This window comes from Pseudophryne corroboree, chromosome 2, assembly GCF_028390025.1.
Source record: "Pseudophryne corroboree isolate aPseCor3 chromosome 2, aPseCor3.hap2, whole genome shotgun sequence".
NCBI lineage: Eukaryota > Metazoa > Chordata > Amphibia > Anura > Myobatrachidae > Pseudophryne > Pseudophryne corroboree.
The window spans coordinates 5,224,267-5,238,459 of NC_086445.1; the positions used below are offsets into that span (position 1 = coordinate 5,224,267).

General features: G+C 45.2%; 1 pseudogene; it reads left to right on the forward strand.

Moving 5' to 3' along the window:
- The window catches only part of LOC134987843 (transient receptor potential cation channel subfamily M member 2-like), a 539,791-nt pseudogene that overhangs the window by 314,112 nt on the left and 211,486 nt on the right, over positions 1-14,193 (forward strand).

Below are 14,193 nucleotides of genomic sequence, written 5' to 3' on the forward strand. Positions count from 1 at the left end.
TTCTCATCATACTCCTAGTACTTATAGAACATTAGATGTCTCATTATACTCCTAGTACTTATAGACCATTAGATTTCTCATCATACTCCTAGTACTTATAGAACATTAGATGTCTCATTATACTCCTAGTACTTATAGACCACTAGATGTCTCATTATTCTCCTAGTACTTATATACCAATAGATATCTCATTATACTCCTAGTACTTATAGACCATTATATGTCTCATTATACTCATAGTACTTATAGACCATTATATGTCTCATTATACTCCTAGTACTTATAGACCATTATATGTCTCATTATGCTCCTAGTACTTATAGACCATTAGATGTCTCATTATACTCCTAGTACTTATATACCAATAGATATCTCATTATACTTCTAGTACTTATAGACCATTATATGTCTCATTATACACCTAGTACTTATAGACCATTATATGTCTCATTATACACCTAGTACTTATAGACCATTAGATGTCTCTCTCATTATACTCCTAGTACTTATAGACCATTAGATGTCTCATTATACTCCTAGTACTTATAGACCATTAGATGTCTTATTATACTCCTAGTACTTATAGACCATAATATGTCTCATTATACTCCTAGTACTTATAGACCATTAGATGTCTCATAATACTTCTAGTACTTATAGACCATTACATATCTCATTATGCTCCTTGTACTTCTGGATCTTGTACAAAATGGTTTCTCGGTTGGTGCTCCAGGTTTGGGGTGATCATGTGATGTGTGCAGTAAGTTGTCCTCTATTCCCTGCAGACACAGGACAGTGTAGCTGGGGCCCTTCTCTGCACTAAGATCCTAAGAGAACTGGCTAAAGAGGAGGAGGGCATGGCAAACACGGAGGAAATGACAGCACTGGCTGATGTGTATGAGGGGCGCGCTGTGGGTAAGATAATTACTATGTCCCAGTAATGGAAGAGTATTATAGATGGTTACTCTGAATCACTTCCTCTCCTGATTATCTCTCCTTCCATCCTGTATCGTTGGTTAGGAGTTTTTTCTGAATGTTTTTCTAATGACGAGAAACTGTCTGACAATCTCCTGACACATGTGTCGGCTGAATGGGGAAACGCCTCCGTCCTAGAACTGGCCCAGGAGGCCGATGCTCAGATCTTCATGTCTCAGGTTGGAGTTCAGGTTGGTTGAATTATTTTTTTAATTTAATTTTCAAAATGCTTCACTACTGTGTGTGTGTGTATATATATATATATATATATATAAATAATTTACTTGCGCTATTGGTATAATAGCATCTCCGTTTTTGTAGAACAATTGTATTAAGATGAGAATTAGGAGCGCTTGAAAATTTTAATAAATTCAGCGCTAGTACCTGTAAAAAAAAAAAAAAAAGTTGATTAGTGGGTTTAAATGTAAACAGCCCTTTTATGTATTTATGGTTGGTGTCCGGGATGTCAGGGTTACGTTTATTTAGCCACGTTTAAAAGCCGTTCAGTGCTTTAGATGTTTGAAGCACCTGCTAACTCTCCCACGCCAGGTAGGGACTACTAGGGAGAGTTAGCAGGTCAGTCAGACTTCTCAGCACTGTGCAGGGATAATCAGACTCCTCACCACTGTGCAGTGACAATCAGGGGGGAGGTGTGAACCTCAAAAAAGTGAGATTGCTAATTTCTGCACATCTTCATTATCACAATTACAATCTGACAATTCTGAAGTTTAGCTTCATAAATTAAAGAAACCACGTTGACAAAATGATGCTTAGAGCCAGAACCACATCAACACATGCTAAGATTGTCATTGTGGGACAAGTACGTCCCTACATGAGCTGATGTACAGTGTTACTCTACAATAAGTCTGCAGCGTTAAAGTGGTAAACACCATGTTACATTTTCATCCACTAGGGGTCACTGGAATACTCTTTGGATATGGACAGGGTTTTAGCAGGGATAGGCACATTTAAATATTGAAATTAGTAACCCTCCACCCCCTCCATACTCCCAGAGGTATCTCAGTGTGTTTTTGTGCCTCGCAGGGATGGCACACAGTGGAGTATTCGCCACACTTTACTTCTATTTTTTATACAAGATTTTTTCTTTTACACCCAATCCCTTCCCAGCTTATTAAGAAGCTTTGTTCCGGGACTGTGGAGGTTACTGTGATGCAGCATTGGCTTGTCGGCGCTCAGGAGAGGAGCCCCGACATAGACCACAATCAGCGTTGGCTGATTTCAGCCTAGGGCTGTATACAAGGAGCTGGACAGCGCTCACAGGAGATGCCCCATCATAGCCTCCTATGTACACAGGTAATGAGCAGGCAGGCAGCTCACACTGCCGCCGCTCCTGTGCATTGTCTTGCTGGGGGAGCGGGGCGGACAGCTCATGCTGCTGCCCCGCCATGTGGGGACTTTAAGTATTTGATGTGATCACTGTGCTCCGGCTACCTGCTCTCCAGCCTGGCAGCGGCCAGCCAAGCTGCCACCACTGGGCACCCACCGCCGCTCCCCGGCTTCCTCCCACGGTTAGCTCCCACTAACCGCTAGCCCCCACTGCCGCGGACAGCTCTCACTGCTGCCGCAGTCCGCCAGCACAGCCCGCACTAAGCTGCGATGCTGAAGGGAGGAGATCGCGAGGGGGGGGGGGATTCCACTCGCAGCAGCACTGCGGCTCATGGTAGGCTCACACAGATGAATAAGTTGAGTCTTACTCAATTTAAGCACGTTAGGTCCCTGCTATCAGGCTATTAAGCCTGGAATACATGCTTATGGGGATCTAATGTATATATCACAAAGTGTTATAAATATAGAAATAATGTATCTATGTGTACTTTGTGCTTACGTTATAACCTGACAACAGTGCTTTATTATACATAGGGAGCAGCATCTCCAATAGCCTAGTGGGCTGATGCTGTGTATTAGCAAAACGTGGACAGCTAGCTTCACAGGTTAGATTCCTCAGTGGATTTTATTTAATGTATAAGGTGAAAGCACATGGCTGGACGCCATTTTAACACAACTTCCTGGTTGTTCTTGCAGGAAGTTTGGTGCCGGTCCTACAACACACAGCCACTGGAGGGTGCAGGGGTGTTAGTAGGAATTCTGTGAAGCACATATTTAACTGGTTTTAGTGTGTTCCACATGCACTGCAGTTCTGGATCATACATACTTTAGTTACATTTTTTACTGAGTCATAGGCCTTGCCTCTCACTGTATACCTGTCTGTCTGTGTACATAATGAGTAAAGCTAATGCAAAATCACAAAAGCAGCTTGTCTGCAATGTCTGTGAGAGTGGGTTACCTGATGGAACTACCACTTGTGCAGTGTGTCTTGCAAATAAAGATCCAAGTACAAACCTCTACCCTGATCGTCCTTGGGAGGTGTGATGTCTGATTTAAAATCGGAGCTTGCAGCTGCAAGACAAGATTGTGAGGAGGCTAGGTCTGGTTCTAGGTTAATACCATCTGAGCTGCCAGTGTGTGCTCAGGATATGTCAAGGACCTTGGAGACTTTACAAAAGTCAAGGTCTAGCTCACTTCCTAAAAGTAGTCATAGTTTGGCTCATGCTTTACCGGTTTCATGAACTGGGCCAGGAGTCAGATAGTGAGGTTACTGATAGCCGGCCATTGATAATCTCATCAGGGCGGTACGCCAGGTTCTAAATTTTACTGATACTGATTAACCTCTTTCAAATGATGAACTTTTATTTGCTAAAAAACAGAGGGCCACTGTGTGTTTTCCTTATTCAGATTCTCTTAATAAGCAGTTAACGGAAGCACGGAAGAATCCAGATAAACAGTTTTCTATGCCTAGGCGGTTTCTGTCTACCTACCCATTCCCAGAGTCTATGACATCTAAATGAGAAAATCCACCACCAGTGGATTCCTCCATTTCAAAACTTTCAAAAAAGTTAACCATTCCAGTCCCCACTGCAAGGACCCTTAAAGGCCCGTCAAAGTGTAAGCTAGAAGCTATGCTAAAGTCTATGTATACAGCAATAGGGGTGTTGCTTAGACCTGCTTTAGTTGGAGTTTGGGTTAACAAGGCTGTAGTTGCATGGGCAACACAGCTCAAGTTGGGCCTACAACAGGATCTTCCCTTAGAACAGCTTATACATCTTGCTGATCACATTTTCTGAATCGGCTGAGTATTTAGGTACAGCTTCTATGGACATTGGCTAGGTTAGTTCTCATCTTTCAGCTTCACTAGTTGTGGCATGACAGGCGCTTTGGCTGCGTTCTTGACAGGCAGAGGCAGAGTCAAAACAAGGAATAGAAGCGTTGCCTTACACTGGCCATATGTTATTTGGTCCTGAATTGGACAAATGGATTTCTCAGGCTACTGGGGGAAAATCTGTTTTCCTGCCATTGCCCGCACCAGTTCCTAAAAGGAAATACGCTGGACTAGATTTCAGATCTTTTAGACCTCAGTCCTTTCGAGTCTGTGCTAGAGGAACAACTATACAGAGTAGACGTGGTAGAGGACATGGTTTTCAACAAACCACTAACCGTCATCAGTACACCAAGTCCGCTGACAAGCCAGTGGCATGATGATCTTCCAGCCCATCTCGGATCTTCAGTTGTGGGAACACACCTTAAAAATTTCACTTGACGTGGTTTCAGACATCCATAGATGGATGGATCCTCAATTTACTGTTCAAAGGTTACAAAATAGAGTTCGATTGTCTACCACCAATGCGATTTTTCAAGACAGGCCTGCCTTTGTCAGAAGACAAAAAGGAGGTTCTGCAGACCGCGATCCAATCTCTCCTAGATTTAGCAGTTTTGATTCAGATTCCTGTTCATCAACAGGGTCAAGGTTATTATTCCAGTCTTTTTGTAGAACCAATGCCGGACGGCTTGGTCAGACCAATATTGAACCTGAAGGGGCTCAATCAGTACGTCACTTACTACAGATTCAAGATGGAATCCCTGCGGTCAGTGATTGCAAGTTTGGAACCACAGGAATTCATGATTTCCCTGGATCTCAAGGATGCATACTTACACATTCCAATTTGGCCACCGCTTCAGGCGTACTTAAGGTTTGCAGTACAACAAAACCATTATCAATTTCAGGAATTACCATTTGGCCTCTCATCAGCACCTTGGGTATTCACAAAGGTGATGTCTGTGATGATAGCTCATCTCAGATCCCCGGGAGTGATAATAGTTCCGTACTTAGACGACCTTCTCATCAAGGCTCCGTCTCAACATATACTACTTCAAAATGCCTTACTGACGTACAATGTACTAGTTCAGCACGGTTGGATTGTCAACTTCAAAAATCAAGCCTTGGCCCGTGTCAAAGAATTCAATTTCTGGGAATGATTCTGGATATGGTGGATCAAAGAATTTACCTGCCGGAACAGAAAGCACAAAGTATTTGTCATCTTGTACAGTTGTGCTCTCAAACCACGGACAGTCTTTGTGCATTTGTGAATTCGTCTGTTAGGAAAGATGGTGGCGTCTTTCAAAGCACTCCAGTTTGGAAGATTTCACTCACATCCTTTTCAACTGGATCTTCTCGCACAGTGGTCAGGTTCTCATCTACAAATTCATCAGATGGTGCGTTTGTCTCTTTGGGCCAAAGTATCACTTCTCTGGTGGCTCCACATACACAATCTCACCGCAGGAAAAAAGTTTAGAGTCTGGAATTGGATAATTCTGAAGACGGATGCAAGTCTCAGAGGTTTTGGACCAGTGGTCCTACATTGTCAGCTTCAGGGTCTATGGTCAGACCGAGAAAGATTACTGTCAATAAATGTCCTGGATCTCAGGGCAATTTACAACACGCCGCGACAGGCAGTTCACATGCTCCAGTCTCAGACTGTTCCAGTTCAGTCAGCCAATGCGATGGCAGTTGCATACATCAACAAACAAGGAGGGACTCGAAGTCACATGGCCATGCAAGTAGTTGCTTGAATCCTGATTTGGGCCAAGCATCAACAAGTGATAGTGTCAGCAGTGTTCATTCCAGAAGTGGACAACTGGGAAGCAGACAATGTCGGACTGGGGCATGTAGGGCCCACCAGGGGGAAAGCAACGGTAGGGGCCCATGTTTAGGGGTATGGCCAGTCCACAGAGGGGGTGTGGCCTGCCACCTCATTGGTTTGACTAACCATTAGAGAGTGCAACGTCTGGGCCCCTTCATAAATATATACAGTAAATTCATCTGCTGCATGCATGATAATGTACCAGTTTAATAACAGCAATGCACTGTAGAAAATACACCATAGTACAGTATAAGGTAACATATGTATGATGTATAATTCAACTGCACAGTCTGGAACCTGATCCTTAGAGCAGGAGGTGGGGCCCCAGGCAGTGGGTCCCACCGGTGGTTTCCCCTGTACCCCTGTGGGCCAGTCCAAGTCTGGAAGCAGATCATCTCAGTCATCAGGATTTTCATCCAAGAGAATGGGCTTTACATCCAGAAGTGTTCCAGATGTTAGTCCAGCGGGGGGATAACCCACAAGTGGATCTAATGGCATTGCGCCAAAATTATCAGACAATCAAATATGTGTCCAGAACAAGTGATCCAAAGGCAGTGGCAGTGGATGCTCTCACAATACCGTGGCCGTACAGCCACGTGTATCTATTTTCACCATTTCCACTGCTTCCTCGGTTGCTAAAGCGGATCAAATGAGATGCCACGACCATCTTACTAGTGGCGCCTCATTGGCTTTGGAAGGCGTGGTTCTCGGATCTCTGCGGCCTATTCGCAGATGATTTGCGGCCGCTTCCGCTATGTCCATACCTACTACAACAGGGTCCATTCCTTTACCCCAATTTAACGTGGCTGCATTTGACGGGGTAGCTGCTGAAACCGCTCTCTTACTATGAGAGGGCATTCCAGAGTAGGTTATACCAACCATGTTACATGCTAGGAAGCCAGTTACAGCAGCTCATTATCACAGGATTTGGAGAGCTTATGTTGGTTGGCGTGAAGCTAGGAAGTTTCCGACATCTTCTTCCAAGTTATCCCGTCTTTTGCTATTTTTACAGGCGGGGTTAGATGGAGGACTACATTTTGCCACACTAAAGGTGCAGGTCTCTGCCTTATCAATTTTCTTTCAAGGGTGTTTGGCCCTGTTGCCAACAGTTCACACTTTCCTGCAAGGTGTCCTTCGAGTTCAACCTCCATTCATACCACCTACAGCTCCATGGAGCTTGAGTCTAGTTTTAGATTTTTTTTGCAGTCTTCAATTTTTGAACCCTTGCAACACGTGGATGTTAGGTTTCTAACTTGGAAAATAGTTTTCTCCTAGCCTTAGCTTAGGCAAGGCGTGTCTCAGAATTGGGTGCCTTGTCATGCAAGCCACCGTATCTGGTATTTTATAATGACAGAGCAGAACTTAGGACAAATCCCACTTTTCTACTAAAGGTAGTTTTTTCTTTTCACATCAATCAACCAATCGTAGTTCCTGTTTTTTTCAGATGGTACAGGAGCTCCAGCTACTTTGGATGTGGTAAGCGCAATTCGTATTTATGTAGCCAGAACATCAACAGTACGTAAAAAAATGGGATGAATACGCCAATTGACATGCCTGGTCAAAATACAAAAAAAATCACCTCTTCGGTGTGGAATTATTTTAACAGAAATGCGGACAACAGGTGTTAAGCCGTGTGTTGCCTTTGTCAAGCTGCAATAAGTAGAGGTACGGACGTTAACCACCTAGGAACTTCCTCCCTTATACGTCACCTGGAGCGCATTCATCAGAAGTCATTGACAAGTTCAAAAACTTTGGGTGACAGCAGAAGCAGTCCACTGACAACTAAATCCATTCTTCCTCTTGTACCCAAGCTCCTGCAAACCACCCCACCAACTCCCTCAATGTCAATTTGCTCCTTAGACAGGAACGCCAATAGTCCTGCAGGCCATGTCACTGGCAAGACTGACGAGTATTCTCCTAACAGGGATTCCTCCGATGGATCCGTGAGTGGAACGCCTACTGCTGCTGTTGTTGCTGCTGGGAGTGGATCGTCATCCCAGAGGGGAAGTCGGAAGACCACTTGTACTACTTCCAGTAAGCAATTGACTGTCCAACAGTCCTTTGCAAGGAAGATGAAATATCACAGCAGTCATCCTGTTTATCCTGTGGATAACTCAGGCCTTGACAACTATGTTGGTGTTAGTCCAGTATCCGCCGTTAGTTCACAGGGACTTAGAGAATTTCTTGAGGTAGTGTGTCCCCGGTACCAAATACCATCTAGGTTCCACTTCTCTAGACAGGCGATACCGAGAATGTACACAGACGTCAGAAAAAGAGTTACCAGTGTCCTAAAAAATGCAGTTGTACCCAGTGTCCACTTAACCACGGACTTGTGGAGCAGGGCAGACTAAGGACTATATGACTGTAACAGCCCACTGGGTAGAAGTATTGCCTCCCGCAGCCAAAACAGCAGCAGAGACACCAGTAGCAGCATCTCGCAAATGCCAACTCGTTCCTAGGCAGGCTACGCTTTGTATCACCGCTTTCCATAAGAGGCACACAGCTGACAACCTCTTACGGAAACTGAGGAACATCTTTGCAGAATGGCTTACCCCAATTGGACTCTCCAGAGGATTTGTGACATCGGACAACGCCACCAATATTGTGCATGCATTACATGTGGGAATATTCCAGCACGTCCCATGTTTTGCACATACAATGAATTTGGTGGTGCAGAATTTTATAAAAAACGACAGGGGCGTAATGGAGATGCTGTCGGTGGCCCGAAGAATTGCGGGCCACTTTCGGCATTCAGCCACCGCGTGCCAAAGACTGGAGCACCAGCAAACACTCCTGAACATGCCCCGCCATCAGCTGAAGCAAGAGGTGGTAACGAGGTGGAATTCAACCCTCTATATGCTTCAGAGGATGGAGGAGCAGCAAAAGGCCATTCAAGCCTATACATCTGCCTACGATATAGGCAAAGGAGGGGGAATGCACCTGACTCAAGCGCATTGGAGAATGATTTCAACGTTGTGCAAGGTTCTCCAACCCTTTGAACTTGCCACACGTGAAGTCAGTTCAGACACTGCCAGCCTAAGTCAGGTCATTCCCCTCATCAGGCTTTTGCAGAAGCAGCTGGAGAGATTGAAGGAGGAGCTAAAACAGAGCGATTCCGCTAGGCATGTGGGACTTGTGGATGGAGCCCTTCATTTGCTTAACCAGGATTCACGGGTGGTAAATCTGTTGAAATCAGAGCATTACATTTTGGTCACGTGCTCGATCCTAGGTTTAAAGCCTACGTTGTATCTCTCTTTCCGGCAGACACAAGTCTGCAGAGGTTCAAATACCTGCTGGTGAGACACTGGTCAAGTCAAGCGGAACATGACCCGCCAACAGCTCCTCCTTCATTTTCTCCCGCCACTGGAGCTGCCAGGAAAAGGATCAAATTTCCAAAACCACCCACTGGCGGTGATGCAGGGCAGTCAGGAGCAAGTGCTGACATCTGGTCCAGACTGAAGGACCTGCCAACGATTACTGACATGTCGTCTACTGTCACTGCATATGATTCTGTCACCATTGAAAGAATGGTGGAGGATTATATGAGTGACAGCATCCAAGTAGGCACGTCAGACAGTCCGTACGTATACTGGCAGGAAAAAGAGGCAATTTGGAGGCCCTTGCACAAACTGGCTTTATTTTACCTAAGTTGCCCCCCCTCCAGTGTGTACTCCGAAAGATTGTTTAGTGCAGCCAGTCACCTTGTCAGCGATAGGCGTAGAAAGTTACTTCCAGAAAATGTGGAGAAGATGATGTTCATCAAAATGAATTATAATACATTCCTCCGTGGAGACATTTACCAGCAATTGCCTCCAGAACTGACACAGGGACCTGTGATGGTGGATTCCAGTGGGGATTGTCACAACTGAGGGTTTTGGCTGACAGGAGAAAGCCTCAGTTGTAGGGGCTGAGAGGAACTTAAACCGGGGAGGTTTAATCAGACCCCTGGACATGTAAGTGTTAAAAGGAAACCCGAAGGTGTGACCATGACAACCAGGTTAAAGTCAAAATAAAAGTTTATTAACAGACTCCGTGTAAACAAACAGCATTCAAGATAAATAATGGCAATGATAAATAATATGATTCCTGGAGCACTCTGACCATGAAATGGTTACACAGGACACTGGTAGGTCAGAACAGCTGTTACAGTCCTTAGATGGAATAACCTTACCAGGCCTGGCTGTAGTAGTGAAGATATCCAAGGAACATGCCAGTAGATGGAACAGATGAAGCTGGTAACTTGAATCAGCTGTTGTAATTGCTGGATGGAACCAGCCAGGTGGTAAGACACGGAGTGGATGCGGAATGGAATCAGCCAGATGATAAAGTCACTGAATGAATGCAGGGTGGAACCAGCCAGGTGGTAAGACACGGAGTGGATGCGGAATGGAATCAGCCAGATGATAAAGTCACTGAATGAATGCTGGATGGAACCAGCCAGGTGGTAAGACACGGAGTGGATGCGGAATGGAATCAGCCAGATGATAAAGTCACTGAATAAATGCTGGGTGGAACCAGCCAGGTGATGAAACACGGAGTGAATATAGTAAGATGCTAGGGAGCGTGGAAACAGAGGAGTTGAAGGATGATTACCGGTGGTAGTGGATACTGCTGGAAGCAGATGAAATAGCTGGAAGCTGGAAACTGGATCAGCCACAGAGGACTGCAGAGTCAGGCTGCACCGCAGGATGGTAGGCAGGTGCGGGTCTCTTTGGTGGATGCTGGAGACAGGAGCTGGAACCTGGAAACACAACCACAGGAGAGAGACTGGAACAAGGTATGACAAACAAAGCACTGACCATTTCCTGGCCCAGGCACAGGATACTTATACCTGCAGCAATGCAGGTATTGGCTGGGCAATTATGCAGATTTCCAGGCAATGGATTGGAGGAACTGAAGCATGTGATCAGATCCAACATGGCTGCGCCCATGTTAGAAATTGGAGGGAAAACTGGCTTGGGAAACCATGTGGAAACATAACTGTAATGGCGGCGCCGGCCACAGAGGACAGGAGACGGCAGACTGACAAATGTATGCTGATACTCGTGGATGACAACGGAGGCCGCGGCAGGCATGGAACACCACACTGACAACCTGCACCTATAACACAGGAGCGGCGGCGGAGGCCGCGGAGAACGGGAGACGCCATGCAGGATTCAAACATGGCACCGCTGTGACAGCATCTCAGCGTGACAGGAGGAATGTGCAGTATGTGGACACAGATGAGATCCGGCCTTGGAACGCTGAGCGAGCCTCAGGAGACATCTGAAAGGCAGGTAATGGCGTCCAGATACCCGGATCGTGACAGGGATGAATTAATAATCTGTGAGGAGGGGGATGTATACAGTGAAAGGGGTGAGGAATCGGAGGATGAGGAGGAGGTGGACATCTTGCCTCTGTAGAGCCAGTTTGTGCAAGGAGAGATTGATTGCTTCTTTTTTGGTGGGGGCCCAAACCAACCAGTCATTTCAGTCACAGTTGTGTGGCAGACCCTGTCGCTGAAATGATGGGTTTGTTAAAGTGTGCATGTCCTGTTTATACAACATAAGGGTGGGTAGGAGGGACAATTCCATCTTGCACCTCCTTTTTATTTATTATTTGCATCATGTACTGTTTGGGGACTATTTTTTCATCCTGTCTGACACTGCAGTGCCACTCCTAGATGGGCCAGGTATTTGTGCCGCCCACTTGGGTCGCTTAGCTTAGCCATCCAGCGACCTCGGTGCAAATTTTAGGACTAAAAATAATATTGTGAGGTGTTCAGAATAGACTGTAAATGAGTGGAAATTATTGTTATTGAGGTTAATAATACAATAGGCTCAAAAGTACCCCCAAATTCTATGATTTTAGCTGTTTTTGAGGGTTTAAAAAAAAAACACACGAATCCAAAACACACCCGAATCCGACAAAAAATTTTAAGGGTGGTTTTGCCAAAACGCGTCTGAATCCAAAACACGGCCGCAGAACCGAATCCAAAACCAAAACACAAAACCCGAAAAATGTCTGGTGCACATCTCTAATATATATACTATATATGTGGTGTCTATCTCTACAGGTGTTCCTCATACACTGTATACTGTATGTATTGTGTGTGTATATATATATATACTGTATATGTGGTGTCTGTCTCTACAGGTGTTCCTCATATACTGTATACTGTATGTATTGTATATGTGGTGTCTGTCTCTACAGGTGTTCCTCATATACTGTATACTGTATGTATTGTATATATACTGTATGTGATGTCTGTCTCTACAGGTGTTCCTCATATACTGTATACTGTATGTATTGTATATATACTGTATATGTGGTGTCTGTCTCTACTGGTGTTCCTCATATACTGTATACTGTATGTATTGTATATATACTATATATGTGTTGTTTGTCTCCACAGTTATTCCTCACGAAGGTCTGGTGGGGACGGCTGTCGGCTGATAACAGCGTTTTGCAGGTCTTGCCGTGCATGTTTCTGTTTCCGCTCATCTATAGTGGTCTCCTCACCTACAGGTCAGTCTGCCAGACGTAGTGACATTACAGCCATGTTTTCTCCTCACCTAGAATGGTCGCTGCTGATAGTGGAACTGAAGCCGAGTTCGTTGTAGTATAACCCAAAGTCTAAGTGATGTAATTACATGTAGTGTTCTTGGACGTGGCCTCATGTTTATTTTGCCTGTGCCTTGGAAGCCCCCCCTGGTGGCTATGTGTCTGAGAGTAATGGAGCCTGAGAGTAAAGACGTGTTTGCAGCAGCTCCGGCGTCTGCTCGTTACTGGTTCGTTCTACACAATATACACAGTGTCAGAAGGGTCTCTGCAGACTACGTCCATCTGTCTGAGAAAATGGTGGCGGCGTGGCTGACGTTCTGTAGAGAGTGGCGCATCTACTGCTAGTCTTTAATAGGGCAAAGGCTTACACATTGTGGGATCTGGCTGATGCTGAGCCTGAGCTATGTTTATGCAGAGGGGAAAGACAACACTAAAGTCCTCATGAAGAAGCTTGAAGTATCATCACTCTTCTCATCCTCCTACTCTACTACCTCTCCTCTTGACTCTGTACCCTCACAAGTCAGTAAAAATTTGTCTCCTGTGCTCATCCCAACCTTAACTAACATCTGTAATCTCTCTCTCTACTGGTATCTTTCCTTCTCTGTACAAGCATGCAGTGATTACTCCCATTCTGAAAAATCACAATTCTGACCCTAACTCGCTCTCTAAATACCGTCCCATCTCTCAGCTCCCATGTTCCTCCAAGCTACTTGAGAGACTTGCCTATACTCGCCTCACACACTTTCTTAATTCACAAAACTTACTGGACCCACTTCAGTCAGGCTTCGGTTCCCAACACTCCACAGAGACAGCACTGAGTAAGATAGTGAATGATTTGGTCACTGCTAGATATAAAGGTCATTACTCACTACTTATTTTCCTAGATATCTCTGCTGCATTTGACACTGTGACCACTCTCTTCTCATACAAACACTACAATCCCAAGGTCTTCAGGACACATCCCTTACTTGGTTCTCATCCTACCTATCTAATCGCTCCTTCAGTGTCCGTTTCTCTGATTCCACCTCCTCTTCTCTACCTCTATTAGTTGGAGTACCACAAGACTCAGTCTTATATCCACTGCTTTTCTCAATCTATACCTCATCTCTTGGCAAACTAATCAGCTCTTTCGGATTTTATTATAATTAGAGATGAGCGGGTTCGGTTCCTCGGAATCCGACCCCCCCCGAACTGCACCCATTTTACACGGGTCCGAGGCAGCCTCGGATCTTCCCACCTTGCTCAGTTAACCCGAGCGCGCCCGAACGTCATCATCCCGCTGCCGTATTCTCACGAGATTCGTATTCTATATAAGGAGCCGCGCGTCGCCGCCATTTTCACTCGTGCTTTGGAGATGATAACGAGAGGATGTGTCTGCGTCCTCTCAGTTCTTTCTTTCTACAGTGTGCTGCAAATATCTGTGCTCTGTGTTCTGCAAATATCTGTGCTCAGTGTGCTGAAAATATCTACGTTCTCTGCCTGAAAAACGCTCCATATCTGTGCTCAGTGTGCTGCATATATCTGTGCTCACACTGCTTTATTGTGGGGACTGGGGACCAGCAGTATTATATAGTAGGAGGACAGTTCAGAGTTTTGCTGACCAGTGACCACCAGTATTATGCGTTCTCTGCCTGAAAAACGCTCCATATCTGTGCTGCATTGTAGTGTATAGTAGGAG